Source organism: Lissotriton vulgaris, chromosome 6 (genome assembly GCF_964263255.1).
Source record: "Lissotriton vulgaris chromosome 6, aLisVul1.2, whole genome shotgun sequence".
NCBI lineage: Eukaryota > Metazoa > Chordata > Amphibia > Caudata > Salamandridae > Lissotriton > Lissotriton vulgaris.
This window is the reverse complement of record NC_141694.1, coordinates 1080943967-1080960622: the sequence shown is the minus strand read 5'-3', so window position 1 is coordinate 1080960622 and position 16656 is coordinate 1080943967.

Genomic DNA, 16656 nt, shown 5'->3' with positions numbered 1-16656 from the left:
TGTACTTCAGTACTGTCGACCACAAAAACAAGCGGTGGCAAAGCTAATAGGTCATGCACATAGCGGCGAACTAGTGAGCGAACGATTAGCTTTGGCAATCGGGTGGGATTGGCTAACGGGAGGTTAGGGATAGATAAGGGGATGATTTTAGCAAGCACTGGCAAATACAATAGGTTTCTTTCACATATGTGATTAATACATTTTTGTTGTTGTACGTTTTAGCTTGGTGAACTGTGCAATATAAGTTCCTCCGTAAAAGTGTTATTATTTGTTCATAACTGCCAAAATGTCAGATTGCTTATGTGTGACATTTTCATAATTTCAGTGCAGTTATTAGTAAGATTCACCGACTATGAGTGACACGAGCAAAAATCAAACAATGAAGACAGGGGAAACATATAAATATAAAAAATTACAGCCATTTGACCAACTAGAAACTCTAATATCATCTTGGAACTGCTGAAAGGACCAGAATTGGAAGGGCACTCACCAGCATGACTCACATGCTCTCCACTTTGGGACACAACTGCAACCAAACTGAAACGGCATGTGAGAGAGGCCCCAGCAGCCAGATCTCAGCTGCCTCAGCCTGCTAATAAATTATGATAATTAACAGTCACAAATGTATTACGGAGTGACTCTGAAGTGCAGCTGCCCAGACCACCACTGCACTGGGCTCTCTGTCAATTTGTTTTCGCGTCCGCATCGAGCTTTGTGTAATGGTGTAGGGCCCTTGGCCCTCATGCATAAATGATCAAGACACAAACACCATTAGTACTGGGTTGAACTGGCCCAGGGCAGTGACGCCTGTGGTGAATGGGTGTTAGGTGGGGTGTAAGACAGCCCTCTGGGAGTGGCTGGTGACAGGACTATTACAGGGACCAGCAGGTCACTACATCCCACCAAAACTTTCTTCAAACTGGAATAACTAAATCCAACCTGTGGGAGAGAATACAACAATAAATAGGAACTTCTACTGTGTCTGTTCAGTTGCTTGCAGAACCACAACAATGGTACACCTGCAGCTAGGATCACCAATTCTGCTTGGCACAGTTCAGTGGTGCCCTGCGGGTCCGGTTCTCCTTGGAGTCAAGATGTGGAAGTTGACACCAAAGTCTCTCTATGTACAGTTCTCTGTGACGGTGCAGGTGGAGTGATTGGGAATCTGATAGATGATGCCCCTCTCGCGGGTGTTCCCCTCTCACATGCTGTCCCAGAGGCCATCTTCACCAGGCTTCCGCTGGACTGGGTGTACTTCACTGTGTCACTACAACGCCACCCTCCAGGTACAAGGAGGAAGCACTGCGAGCCCCTAGGATCTCCGAGGTCTGGTGTGGCGTGGTCAGATCCTCTTCTTCAGGACGCCCGAGCACTCTCACCATCCATTCTCCCTAGGTGTCATAAATGGTCCAGCTGGCTCACCTCTGCTGTCCCCAGATTTGCTTGGCGTTACGGAGACTCATGGATAGCTAGGTTCTCCAAGTGCCTCCAATGTTTTCAAGGTACTGTGCTCCATGCCAGATGTTCCTGCGCTCGGTCACCTTTTCATTCTGGTGTGCGAGTGGTCTGATCACACACCTGTTTTTTCTCTTCTTCTTGAAGTTCTGCGGTGGCATCATGCCACAGGATTTCCTCTTCTGGGTTCATTCACTTCGCAAAGCGATCTGGTCCCATCAGGCCTTCCACTTCTTCTCTGACCAGGCCTCTCCAAGTGACGTGCACTTCACACAGGTCTCCCTGGTCCTGTCCTACCCCTAGGACACTGCGTTCTCTTCGTTTGGTGACCAGACCTTTTGTTGCGACCTTCTTCTTTACACTACAATCTTGTCAGACATCTCCTTGGTCATCTTCACGGACCTCTACTTGGTCCTCTTCTCTGACCTCATTGGTCCTCTTCATGGACCTCTCCTTAGTCATCTTGTCAAACCTCTCCTAGATCATCTTATCAACCGCTCCTAGGTCATCTTCTCCGTGACCTTCTGGCAGGTCATCTTCGTGACCTTCTAGCAGGTCATCTTCTCCTTCTGACCGCTCAGGTCACAGCTTCTCTGACCTCTTCTCAGGTCATCCTCGCTGACCTCTTGCAGGTCATCTTCTTTCTCTGACCTCGCTAGTCATCCACACTGAGTTCTCGCTCTTGAGCTCCAGCCCGTACCGTCAGTGTCTAGGGTACAATCTTCGACGCACTTCTCCCCTTGCGCCCTACATCCTTCATCTGATGGTACTTCAGCTTCAGGTGGCTTGTGCACCCAGTCCTTCCTCTTGCCGTGCTGTCCTTAAGTCACAGGATACACCTTTTGCTGACTTATGTTGTCTCTCAATAGCCTTGCGGCGTAGGGCTGTTTATGTAGGTCTTGCCAGTTGGTCCTCTCCTCCCCCCCCCCCATTGCTACAGCAGCTTTCCTCCTGCTGCTTGTGTTTGACTCTGCCAACAGTCACCCTTCACTGCTGCAGTGACCACCCATGGCCACTAGGCATCACTGCATTCCTCTGCAAACAAGTCATTCCCTGTGGCCGGTACATCGGGTTCAGCCTGGGGCCCTAGATTCTTTTCTGGGGCACACATCTCTCCTCAATTGATTACTAGCCTTCTGGGGCATGTGGCACTCTCCTGGCAGCCTCTGGCTATACTGCCTATCAAAAGGTCCACAGTTCCTGCCCTTTGACAATGAACAACAAGAGGATGCAGGGAAGCTTCCTTCTCACTTCTTGTTTTTTTTTATGCACCTCCTGTGTGCGTCGCAGTCTAAAAACACGGCAGGTGTCCTCCATGACTAGCTTTGCCCCGACATGCCAACTAGGCTGTCCCTCAACTGTGGGATCTTATTTTTTATTTCCTTTTGAACTGGTGACCTGCACATCATTGAGAGACGTGTGAGTTATCACTTGTGGGCTCAGGGGCAGTTCAATGCAGCTGCCACTAGGTGCTGCTGCAGCGTTCCTCTTGGATGGTCTCTTTCTCTTTCATTAGGGGGCCTTCCTCTCGGGCCAGCCTCTCCTGCAGCATTCTCCAGTAGCCCCCAAATCTCTCTGGGGAGATTTGTCTAGTTGCAGCCACCCCTTATTCAACTGTCTTCGGGCAGACTGCAAGGAGCCTTCACCCCAGCGCAAGGCTCTATTCATAGAAGGCTGCCACTTGGACGGCTGGCCTTACTGCTTATTTGCTACAGTCAGTGCAGGCCAGGCGCTGCTCATGCCTTTACCCCGGGCTGCGCGGGGCCTCACACCATGTTGGCATGGCCTCTCCTCCAGACCTTCTCTTCTCCCTTTTTGCAGGGACACAACAGCCAGAAACAGGTTTGCTGCGCTCACCTTCTCCAGGGGTTGGGCACCATCTCCCCCAACCGTAACACAACCACACACAGCAGGGACAGCGGCCTCTCTCTCATCCTGCAGAAAGATAAGTGCATTATTTTCTCCATTTGTTTCTTTAATTATGCATTTGGTCCGGCCTAATTTTCTGTCCTCGTGGGCCCTCTCACTGTGCTGGTACCGTGTCTCCACTCTTCCCTTAGAAGGCAGTCCCCCTTCTCAGCTATTCATGTCATTGAGGGCTGCCAGATCTGGCGCAGTCACTGGAACAGCCTCTGTAGGTTTTCTTCCACTGCGGGCAATACCTCTCCTGGGCACTGTAACAACTAGTACAAACCTCTGGGTCCTACTGCTTCACGGGCTGAGAGCTGGGCCATTCCGCCCAATCCAGTCACACTACCCCTTCTCCACAGTACTTTCAGGCACACTGGGGGCATGCAATGGGCTGATGGGCAGCAAACTTTCACTCCGCCCTTATTCGGCATGCTGGTGGGCCATTCGCTCACCTCACTGTCGGCGCAACTTAGCAGCAGCTCAATCACCACACAGGCTCATCACACGCCCTACGGTCAGCTGGCACTCCACCTGTTCAGCGAGAGAGTCGCAACAGGCAGCCCACACAGTCAGCTTGTCCCTCTTGTTTCTAGGGGTACTCTCGGTGTGCCGACTCTGGCGCCATCTGCATCCATGTTAGCCAGGGTTGCCCACGACATGGGCAATGCTTTCTCCCCTTCAACAGCCAAAACAAGGCGGCTGCACATGTGGGGTAGGCCCCACTCATCGCCAATGTAATGTGTAGGGCCCTAGGCCGTCATTCATAAATGATCAAGCCACAGACACCATTAGTTACTGGGTAGAAGAACTAGCCCAGGGCACGTGCCCCCGCCCCTTTTATTGTTAGGGTCACATGTCCTGTGACACCTGTGGTGGATAGGTGTGGGGTGGGGTGAATGCCAACCCTTGGGGAGTGGTTGGTGACAAAGCAACTAGAACAGTGACCAGCAGGTCACTACACTTTGTAGCATAAAAATGCCCAGTTCTTGTATGGAGACCTTGGAAAATGTTCACATCTACAAACCCCTTATGATGCACTACAGATTGAGAAGAATACATTGTGAAAAGCATGTCGGACAAGAGTTACGTTGTTGAGGAAAAAAAGTCTTTAATGCAGCTGTTGAAGTCCCATACCAGCTTCCTTATAATAATGCCACCGGCCGTCGCTGGCACAAATACACACCTGTCTCCCTACAGCCACTGAAAACAATCCTGCTCCGTGCTTGTCTAAAATGTTAACTCACCTCATGGAAGATGAGAAGAAGTTTTTAAAAAGAGGTAAAGCATGAAATCCTAGGAAATTAGTTGGTGCCTAAAACATATTCCTTCAATACAATGCCGCATGACATCACACGAACAACCATTCAAAATGATAGTTCTTTTGGAGATTTGGGTGGAACAATGGCAGATAGGTGAAAAAGCAGAGAGGGTAGAAAGAGAGGGCAGAGGAAGACTGAAAGCGGGGGAGATGAAAGAGTGGTAATTCAGAGAGGGATGTACGTCAGTCCAGTGCAATCATTTTGATCGCGCTACTTTATGACGCAGCCATTACAACGCAAGTTGTTACAACGACTTGTGTTGGAGGGCGCTGGATTGTGGATTAATTTAATTTTCTATTCCAACTCCAGCCCACGTAACAGTAAGGAAGGTGTTGGAATAGAAAATCAAACTATTCTGTTGTGTTTCTATCTAGGACCCTAATTTGATATTCCCGATTCATGCCCTTATGTGATTATAATCAATAATATCCTGATAAAGGCATAAGAATCATATCCATATTCAGTAATAGCCCATGCAGCCCAAAGCACAGCCCGGCTACTCCCATCGACTCCTAGAAAGCACAACGCGTTCGTTAAACAAACCAAGCCTCCAGAAGCCCGGGAAATCCCCCCTGCTTTTGTTTTGATTTGAACAAGAACTCCTGGAGTCCAGAAAGAACTGTTAGTTCTTAGTGACTTCTTATGTCCAACCTTACGTCAAACTCGGCACCTTTCAGGTATAACACACGGGGGTTTGGAGCAGAGCGGCCATCTACTTGCCCGAGAGCCAAGCTGATGCGAGAGCCCACGGAAGCCGCCCCTCCCGTTTGACGCACTGAGAGAGACGCTGTCTTTTTCTCCAGCCGAGAAAATCCAGCTCCGGTGTTTCCAGCCTACCCTTGCGGGTTGCTGGGAGATTGAGTCCTGAGGAAAGAGATACCAGACCTCCCACATTCTATTACCAAGGTACGGAGCTGACTAAACCCTTAAGAGAATTCTTGATGCAGATCCTTGGCAAAACAATCTTAACCAACTTAACTTAAACTGCTACTTACTTACTCCTTCCCAAGTATTAGGCTTAGGTCAGGTACACCGGGGTAGGCGTAGTTAGAAGCTCCAGTTGAGTACGTTAGTCAAATGTTTTTATGTATGTATATATTTTATCCATTTTAAAGTATCATATGGCTAAGAAACCATATCAATGCTTTTACAGTATTATTTCATAATACTACTTTTACTGTACGCACTTTACTTTATGATAAGTATTGCAATTGTGGCAATTCATTTCTCTTGCATGAGAAAGAAGACTGCTCAATAAATAACACCTTTTATTGAAAACGCCCGTCTCTCTATTTCTCTGTACTCTGGTGAAACTAAGTATGCATGGTTGACTGAGTGAAATAGCTGCCTATTGTTTTCACACGACTCTAGAGATACACTCTTATTCTGAGGGAGCAAAGTTGTCATGTTTATGCGGTTGTCAGAAACTGAATCCCTTCTCGTCTGAATCAGGGAAGTTCAACCCTCCCTATTCATTCAAGAAAGTTTCTAGTGACCTCTGAGCTAGCTGGCGCAAACCTAAATTAAGTTTAACATAGTCAGTAGAGACCTAGATGACCTCAGTCCTACGTCTACACTGCTGTTTATGTTATTCCTATGCGCAGAGCCTATTGGGAAAATAGGAACTACACTACATGGCGCCCAACGTTTGGTAAGGCGATAATCTGACGCACTTTACTTTACTTTACTGAGTTACTTTACTAGAGTAACTCAGTCGTGCTTTTTCACACAGAACCCTTTCCCCGTAAAAACTCCAATAGACGTCTGGAGTGGGTGAAAGGTTAATATCCGCCGGAACTTAGTAGGATGAGAATCCTATGTATTAGTTTTTGGTTTGATCAACGTTGAAGGATACAGTGTTCCAAAATATTGTGCACCTAATCTTTGTTTCCTTGAAACTCGATCTGCAACAAAAAACTTTCAGTCAGTAAAATGTCAGAATGTGACGAAGAAAGAGAAAGAGAAGCCTTAGCAGCTCGACTCTTAGAGGAAGACACAACCCTCCAAGAAACTGACCCGAGTGCTATACTCATTCCGGTCAATATAAGAAGAACTATAACTCTTAAACTTATAGAAAATGGACTGACAACACAAGGTGGTACATTCATATTCGTGGTAGGGGCACATGAATATCGTCAGACAGAGGTATTCTATTCATGGATACATTTTCCAGCAGCACACGCTGTGACAAAAGACTTCCACTATTACAAAATAGAGGAACCTCCGGGAGAATACACTCCTTTCGAGGAGATTGAAATCCCACTAAATTACCAAGAGCACCTGCTCTGGTTTAATGGCGCCCTAAAACATAATAATCACATCACCAGGCTCGGTCCACTAGGTAGACCAGGAGCAACGTGGCCAGTTCTAGCCAGCTACACACCACATCCAGACGTTGATAAAATGTCAGACCGGGAACTTTTAGCTCAGCTAAAACTCTTAATTAAAATACATTGACAATTGGTCCAATATGTCATGCGGACTTCAACAGTCCAACCGACAATTAATATTCCACAGCTGACCCCTCATCAGGGGAACACAAACAAAATCACACCACAGAACATACAATCATGTCTTGGTAAAGTACCCACAAAACGGGAACAAATTCCATTCTGGTTAGCACAAAATATTACTCAAATAGAGGCAGTGTTTCCAGATACTACTCCTACTGAAAAACACAGAATTCTGACTATCTGTCTTCCAATGGGGATCGCACCACATGTGGAAGACGGTGACACTTGGGGCACAGTCTTTGCTTCCATCTACACAAAAACACATGGTGTCCCGTCTTTGGCGGTCATACCAGATGTACTAAGACAGATTCAAAATGAATACGGTCCAGAACCTGCTTTAACTCTGGGTATGAAATTACTGAAAGACTTCAAGCAGGTCTCGGCTATATTATTAGCCAACATAAAAGGAGAAGCAGCATCTGTGGCGATCCGCCAGACATTGACGGAAACAGACATAGCAGACCAACCATTTGAACTCGCCAGAATCATAGAAAAATTTTATGAAGAGCTAGGAAGAGATAGTTTGGGTGGGAAACCGGTAAAACCCCAACTAACTGAAAATCCTGAAAAAACATTTATTAAAAATAATTTAAAAACTCCAAAAAAGAGTTGGGATGGTAATAAGCAATCCACTCCCAGGGAAAAACATTTCCATTCCAGAGGAAGGTCTCCTCAGCGGAGAGAGAGATCTCCAGGCCGAGAAGACAAGTCTCCCCAAAGGGAGCCCTCTGAAAAAAGATATAACCTTAGAGATAGGGATAAAATAAGAAAACCTGACAGATATCAAGATGTTGATACACGTCTGTTATGTTTACTGTCACTTTAAAAGGAACACTGTGTACTCTACATCATAGATGGAATGATTACATTCTAAGTAGAGAGTCAGTTGCTGTGGCTTGCTGTTGATGGTTGTACCAATAAACCTGCTCTTCTAATTCATCCTGTTTAAGAGCTTTTATCACTGGCGACGAGGGTCAAGGCTTGATTGGGGACAAGCATTCACAACCATCAACTCCCCTACAATTGGAATTTTGGTTTGGACAAATTTGGATTTTGGATTCTTCTTGGACCAACTACTGTACTTGGACACTGTACAGATACTGCAGATTATTTGGATTTATTGCAGAACTCCTTTTTTTGGATTTCTGAATTCTACTTCCTTTGGATTGACTATTTTTTTTGTGTAAAAAATCTGGAATTTCACAATATTAAAAATCGGTTAACCGTTTGCCTGCCATCTAGTACATATCTATGGATTACCTTGGGATGTACTGATGCACTGTCTGCTACTTGCGCAGATATTTCGGAAAACAGGTAACTTTTAATTGATTTGGTTCACCTGTTCAACTGTGACCGTTGCCTCTCTGTGCATCGTTTTGCTTTGAACTGATCCACGTGTGGCATCGCGTGTAGCCTGCACGCTCCTTCGGCACGTTCTCCAGCTTCTCTGACATCTTTCAAGATCGGCTTCTTCCTGACTGAACGCGATGCGACGCTGGAGAACTCTGACCTTTGACGCACGCAACGCAACGTGTAGCGTCATCACAGCGGCCATTTTGAATTACCTTTGCAACTCATCACGCCGATGCGCACGGCAGCGCATTTTGGTTGCCATAGTAACTCATTACGCCGATGCGCATGGCAGCGCATTTTAGGATTACCACATTAACTGATCACAGCAGCACTTCGCAAAATGTAATTTTCTTTAAATTTACAATGTCGATGTGCACTACAGCACATTGACCTTTCATGATTTTGTGTGGGAAGTGAGTTATATTTCTTTTATTCAAAAATAGACACCTGTAGTTTGAATTTGGCTTTATTTTATGTTCTTTGAATTGGATAATAATTCTCTTACTATAACAATATGGCTACTACTTCCAGCATGTCACAACCCCCACCATTTCTTTCTGAGGAAGGGGAACCTATACTGTCGCGTTCTAATCTAGGACCCCGATCAATACTGTGACATTATGCCCCTATACGGCTATAATCCATTTGTACCCCTATAATGGCATAAACGATCAAGAGTGATATTTCAGAAACTCGTCTCTGGCCCAACACGATCAGAGCCACATTTCAGAATCGCTTCCTCTGCAGCTCATTAGAGCAAATGACACAGCAGAAGCCACTATCTAAGATTCCTAGATTACACTCTGAGTTCTTCAACAAGATAAAAACTCAGCAACCTGGGAAAGCCCCGCTTGCTATGTTTTGATTAGTAATAGAACTCTAATGAGCACTGAGAGACGATCACTTCCTAGTGACATCTTTATTGACGTCTTATGTCCAAAAACTTACGTCAAACAAGGCACCTTTCAGGTATAAATATTACCAACGTTGCCTTAAGCAAACGCTGCCTCAATGACATCGATGATAGCGATGGTGTGGTGAACATAGGAGCAGAACAGCTGTCCCCTGCAGAGCCCAGCAGATACAAGCTGCCCACGGACGCTGCCCCTCCTCCTCCTCGACGCACTGAGAGAGACGCTGTCTTTTCTCCTGCCGAGAAAATCCAGCTCCGGCGTTTCCAGCCTACTCTTGCGAGTGACTGGGATATCGAGTCCTGGAAGGAGATACAAGACCTCCAACATTCTATTTCAGAGGTATGGTGTTGACTAAACCCTTATAGAGAATTCTTGAAGCAAACCTTGGCAAAACCAACTTAACTAAAACTGCTACTTACTTACTCCCTCCCAAGTATTAGGCTTAGGTCAGGTACACTGGGGTAGGCGTAGTTAGAAGCACCAGTTGAGCACGTTAGTCAAATGTATATATGAATGTATATATTTTATTCATTTTAACCATTGTATGGCTAAGAAACCATATCAATGCTTTTACAGTATTATTTCGCAATCCTCATTTTACTGTACGCACTTTTTATAATAACAAGTCTTGCAATTGTAGCAATTCATTTCTCTTGCATGAGAAGAAAGACTGTTCAATAAATAATACCTTTTTATTGAAAACGCCCGTCTCTCTATTTCTCAGCATCTTGGTGAAAGTAATCTGCACAACTGACTGAGTGAAATAACTGTCTATTGTTTCACATGACTCTAGAGATTGACTCTTATTCTAAGGAGCAAAGTTGTCATGTTTATGCGGTTGTTGGAAAACTGAATCCCTTCTTGTCTGTACCAGGGAAGCTGATCACTTCCTATTCAGTCAAGAAAGTTTCCAGTGACCTCCAAGCTAGTTGGTAACAAACCCAATTAAGTTTAGCATAGTCAGTAGAGACCTGGAAGACCGCACTTCTACGTCTATACTATTGTTAATGTTATTCCAATGCGCAGGGCCTATTGGGAAAATAGGAACTACACTACATGGCGCCCAACGTTTGGTAAGGCGATAAAACTAACGCAAGACGTTAGAGTAACTCAGTCGTGCATTTTTCACACAGACCCCTTTCTACCGTAAATACTCCAATAGACGTCTGGAGTGGGTGAAAGGTTAAAATCCGCCCGAACTTAGTAGGAAGAGATTCCTATGTAAAGCTCTGGTTTATTCAACGTTGAAGGATACAGTGTTCCAAAATATTGTGCACCTAATCTTTGTCTCCTTGAAGACCTGCTCTGCAAAAACCTTCCTGACAATAAAATGTCAGACACAGAGAACTGAACCGCTGCACCCGCAGTAAATGCGACTGAGCAGGGTCCCGACGGTACTAATGAACTGGGTGCAATAATCATTCCGGTACATTTAAGAAAATCTATAACGTTAAAACTTATAGAAAATGGACTGACCACACAACGTGGCACAGTCGTCTTCGTCATAGAGGCACACGAATATCGGCAGACAGAGGTATTCTATTCTTGGATAAAATTTCCAGCGGCAAACACCGCAACACACGAGTTCCACTATTACAAAATAGGGGATCCACCGGAAGAGTACGCTCCTTTCGAGGAGATTGAAATCCCATTAAAATTCCAAGAGCATCTGCTCTGGTTTAAAGGCGCTCTAAAACACAATGATCATATTACCAGGCTCGGTCCACTAGGTAGACCAGGAGCAACGTGGCCGGTTCTAGCCAGCTACACACCACATCCGGACATTGATAAAATGTCAAGTGAAGAACTCTTAGTTAAAATAAGAGAATTAACAAAGGCATATAGAGAGTTAGTTAAATTATTTATTAAAAATAATTCAAACACTCCTAAAAAGAGCTGGGATGGAAATAAGCAATCCACTCCCAAAGAAAAAGTTTTCCAGTCCAGAGGAAGGTCTCCTCGACGGAGGGAAAGAACTCCGACTCGAGAACACCAGTCTCCCCAGAGGGAGCCCTCTGAGAAAAGATATAACCTTAGAAATAGGGATAATTTGAAGAAGCCTGATAGATATCAAAGTATTGATACACGTCCCTCTCGATCTTTTTCGCAGAAATCGGAAAGAAGAGGACGGTCAGACCCAGGAGAGCACACCAAGTCCAAAGACAAGGAACCTGCTCAGAGTAAAAAAATCTCAAATTTCCAAGAAAGAAGGTAGCCAGTATTAGAGTAATCGAACATGCCGAGAATACTGAGGACACAGTTGAAAAACGGGGAGTAGGCACAGACAATGCTAGACAGTGCAGCAGAAATCACCATAGCTCGCAAGATCCTGATGAGTCATCTGGAGACAGTGGACACGAATTAATACATTCAAGTAGAAACTGCCGACACCAGAGTTAGCGAGCCCCATAAGCTATACGAATTAACACTGTGTATAGAGGGTGATAAGACTAGGAAAATAAGGGGTCTATTTTGGGATAAACTCTGAAAAGGCTATGACATTCTGTTAGCTGAAAAAGATTGGTCCCCGGAGTTTGTCAGGGAGTGCCCTCGTGGCGAAGAAAGGATTATGCCTGCCTTCTCGAATCACATTCCGATTCACACTAAATATATATATGCAAGGAAATGGGCAGTGGCCCAGGCACCAGCATTATATAAAAATCATGTAGGATGGGATGAGGACTCTCCTCCTCACAAAATCCAGTTAAAAAGTCAACCGACTGAACAAAGGCAGTATCCCATTAAGCAAGAAGCTAAAAAACAAGTCAGGGAGATTTTAGATCAACTTGAATACCAGGGGGTGATTAAAACATGCACCTCTCAAATGAACAATCCTTTGTTTCCTGTCTCCAAACCAGACAATTCATATCGTCTAGTTTTGGACTACAGACACCTTAATGCATGTTGCAAAACATTTGCAGTACAGAATTCGCATAGTGCTGCACTAATGAATAACATAGTTAGGAAAAAATATAAAACAACATTAGACATATCTAATGGTTTCTTTTGTCAAAATATTGCACCAGAAATCAGATATTTGACCGCTTTTTCAGTAATGGGGTCACAGAAAAATTTCTGTAGGCTCCCACAGGGATTCAAGAACAGCCCAGGACTATTCTCAGCCAGAGTAACAGAGTTACTACAAATGTATGATGATGAGGCATTATCTTACGTAGATGATATCTATCTCACAGACGACGACTTGGAGACTCACTTGAAAAGAGTGAACACCATTATACTTGGGTTCACAGTAGAGGGTTACAAATTCAACTTTAAAAAGTCTCGAATTGCCCATCTGACAGTATTATTTTCAGTATACGAATTATCAAGTGAAGGGAAAAGCCTAGCGAACAACTTCTTAGAGAAGTGCGCTGTGCTCCAAGCACCAAAAACGCTGAAGAATTTACAATCGATTCTAGGCTTTCTGAATTTTGGAAGAACTTACATTCTAAATTATGCGGAGAGGGTTAAACTTCTCTACAAACTAATTAAACCTGATTTTAAACCCATCACCTGGACTCAAAAACACACAGAAATTTTGAGATCACTGCAAACAGACATGTTAGCAAAAACAAAATTAGATACACGTGATAACACATGCGTTCTTGTAATCCGAGTCATCCCAGGAAGATGCGGGTTCACGTACCTAACCTCTAATGAGGGAGAAAAGGTACCAATTTCAATTAAATCTCACTTGTACACACAAGCGGAAAAAACATTCAGTCCCACAGAAAAAACTGTGAAAGCAGTAGAAACTGCATTAGCGAATGAACGAGAACTAGCACATGGCAAAAGGATTAATATCCTCACAGCGGAATCCGCCTTCGAGGCGCTATTCAGCCCAGTAAACCTGCCTACAGTGTCACTGGATCCGAAATGGATACAGTGTGTAAATTCTCTTGGAGCGGAAGATGTGAAATACTATTTCGCCCCGCAATTCGAAAAACAATGATTTGATATATGAAGAAGAATATCCTCTGCCAATCGAACTTCTGCCTCTCCCACAGTACGCCTGTATAATCTATACAGATAGATTTGTACAGCATTTCAACGTAGAGAACAAATCCTACGATGCAGCCTGTGCGATTATCAAAGGTCGCTGGCTGTGCGGTAAATTCAGACCGAAAGTAACAAAAACTGAATCAGTGAGGAACTGTTCGGCTCAGCGAGCTGAAATCAGATCTTTAAAGATGGCGCTTGAAAATGCAGAACGTGAATTCCCGACACTAATCGTGTGCGATTCGCATTTTTGCGTCAACTCTTACAATAATAAGTTGCAGAGCTGGATTGAAAATGATTACAAAGATGACACAGGTGCCACAATCAAGCATAAAATGCTTTGGAAACAGGTAGCTCTTTTACAGAAATAACTACAAAAGACTCACGTGATACACTCTCTGAGTCATCAACGTGATGGCGTTCACGTTGCAGGGAATTAATTGGCTAATACAGCCACAGCGGAAGCAACTAAACCGGCTTCCGTAGCCACAAAAAAGCGTTCAGAAAAATACATAGACGGGGAAACCATGCTGGCAGTAAAAACGTCCGTAAAAGGCGACTGTGCAGCACTACCCGTGAACTATCCACTCAATTATGCATACATAATTGATGCAAACTCCGTTCCTTTTGCTCGAATCCCTGGAGTGGGGGATAGGGTAATTCCAAACAGGAACCAAAGAGGTTTCCTCACACAGGAAGCACATATGGGGTTGGGTCTGAGACACCAAACAATCAGGGACTCTCTGAAAGAATTACAATCAGAGTACTGGTGTCCGGGAATGAGCGTGGATATTCATGATTTTGCAAAAAACTGTGAAGACTGCAACAGAGATCGTAGTGAAGAACCGGCCAGCGTAGTGTCAGGAACCCTAATAGAAACAATAAGGCGATCTATCCGCACAATCAAACAAGAGAAACGCGTCCCATTGTTTATCATTAAGACAAAATCCACTTAAAAGATGTGGCCCCAGCACTCGGCTGACGCCAGAACGGTTATAAAAGATCTGCGAGTCTTTATTGGCACATACGCAATTGCCATGTTCCATTCTGACCAGGGTCCTGCTTTCAGCTCTCGAGCTTATAAGGAGGCCATGGCCAGCATGGGTGTTGGCTTGTGGTATTCTTGTCCGTCACACCCCGAAGGGAACAGTGTGGTAGAAAGAAAAAACCGGGACATAAAGCAATCTATAACAGCGAAGGTATTAGGTTCGGGTGATGGGTGGGTCAAACATTTAATAAGTGTCCAATTAAGTCTTAACAATTTGCCAAGAAATTCTCTAAAAGGTTTCAGCCCATATGAACTATTGTTCGGAACTAGAATGTACATTCAGGACTTAGATAGTCAGGTATCAGTGGTAGAAGATAAGAATACAGACTTTGACATCAAAGACCGTTTGGCTGTTTTACAGGACTTGAATGAAACAAGAAAATCCTTAATCAACATAAAGTTAAAGCAACAGCCAGCTACCACTGACGAGGCACCACCAGCCCCAGCAAGGCCTGTCTGGATTCCAAAGATTGGGGATCTAGTCAGAGAAAAAATAGCAGTGAAGAAGGAATTTGGGCCTTCTTACAGAAAAGCAGTACCTGTCCTAGCTATCAAAGGAACAAGATCAGTAGTACTACCGCCCCTTGCTGGTAAAAAGGAGAACAGAGTTGTATCAATCGACCTGGTAAAACCACAAGCATGTGGCCTATAATCAACAGTAGGCCCAGTGGACTCCCGAGAAACAACAGAATACCCAAACTTGCAACAATCCAAGAGGTTCAAACTGAAAGACTAATCACATTCGATAAACCTGCAGTGCACAGAGAGGGACTACACAATAATGCCAAGGAACTCGTGCCTCTTGAAACACAGATTGAAACAGTTCGTCATGAAACACCAGTCTACAATGACGTGGCATCAGAATGTGCTACCGAAAGACAAATTGAGAGAACAATCCCAACAATTGACAGAACTGCCTCTGGCTACTTCATCAACTTCGATAACTTTTCTGAGGATCCAAGCAACCCTGAAGTGATGCCAGAAACAAAGACTTTTAAAGAAAAAGCAACAGAACTCTTTCATCAAATCAAAGAAGTATATCTGGATGCACCATTGATTGAGCATTGGATTATTTCAGGGATATTCATACTCCTACTATGCCTAATTTTAGTTTTAATTTTAGGAAGGTTTATTACAATACAATGGACACAGCAAGTCAGAACATCAACTTAGTCCTCAAACCACACAGATCATCCCACGTGAAGAAAAGAGAACTGTCAACAGTAAATGTCACAGCCATTCCAATACCCGGCGGGGTAGTATGGGACAAAACTGACTACGAAGTATATGGTCCGGTCGAAATCCTGAAATATCCTCATCAGTTCAAGGTTTCCCTAAGGGACTTTGTAAAACCAAGTACATTTTCTGATGATTGGGATTTTGAAAGTATTAATAATATGATGTCTGATTTAGTGTTGTCAGCAAGATTTACAGAACATGATTATTTACAAGGTTTGTCTAGTTATGAACAGATGTACTGCTTCTCACATTACGGTGACCATTACTTGCATACATCTGCACAACCTAGAAATGTTTTTAAATATAACCAATGGGAACATTGTGCTACTCCACCTAAAAGCAGTTCTAAAACATTCTATGAGAAATTTCAGTACTTCTCAGGGTTTAAGACCAGTGATGCAGAAACGTTTTATTATAAACTGTTAGATAAAACAGGGTTGAAAACAATGCTGACAAATACTAAATTGATATATTCAGAAGCATTTTATGAAAAATTGATGACATTTGGTTTTGATTATTGGAAAAATAACATTGAAACAAAAACAATCTGGAGTACAAAAGATTGGCAGGTACAAGGCCTAGAAGCGTTATTTCGAGCCTGCATGATCCCAGAACAAATAATGTTTTTAAATGACACAATTCAACAAACATCCTGTCTTGGCCTAGCTAAGATCAAAGACCTTAACAAACCGTCTATTCCAAAGCCAATACCTGATAATGCAACAACAGATATTGAAATAGACGTATCTAAAATTTTACATCTAAACAGAACACATCCTGATTGGAAAAATTGGTTAATCTGGCCTACTGACACGAATAACTGTCAAGATAGATTCCTGAATAAAACACAGGGGTTAACAATGTCCAGACCAGACCCTAGATACTCCCAGAGACAACATCCAGGG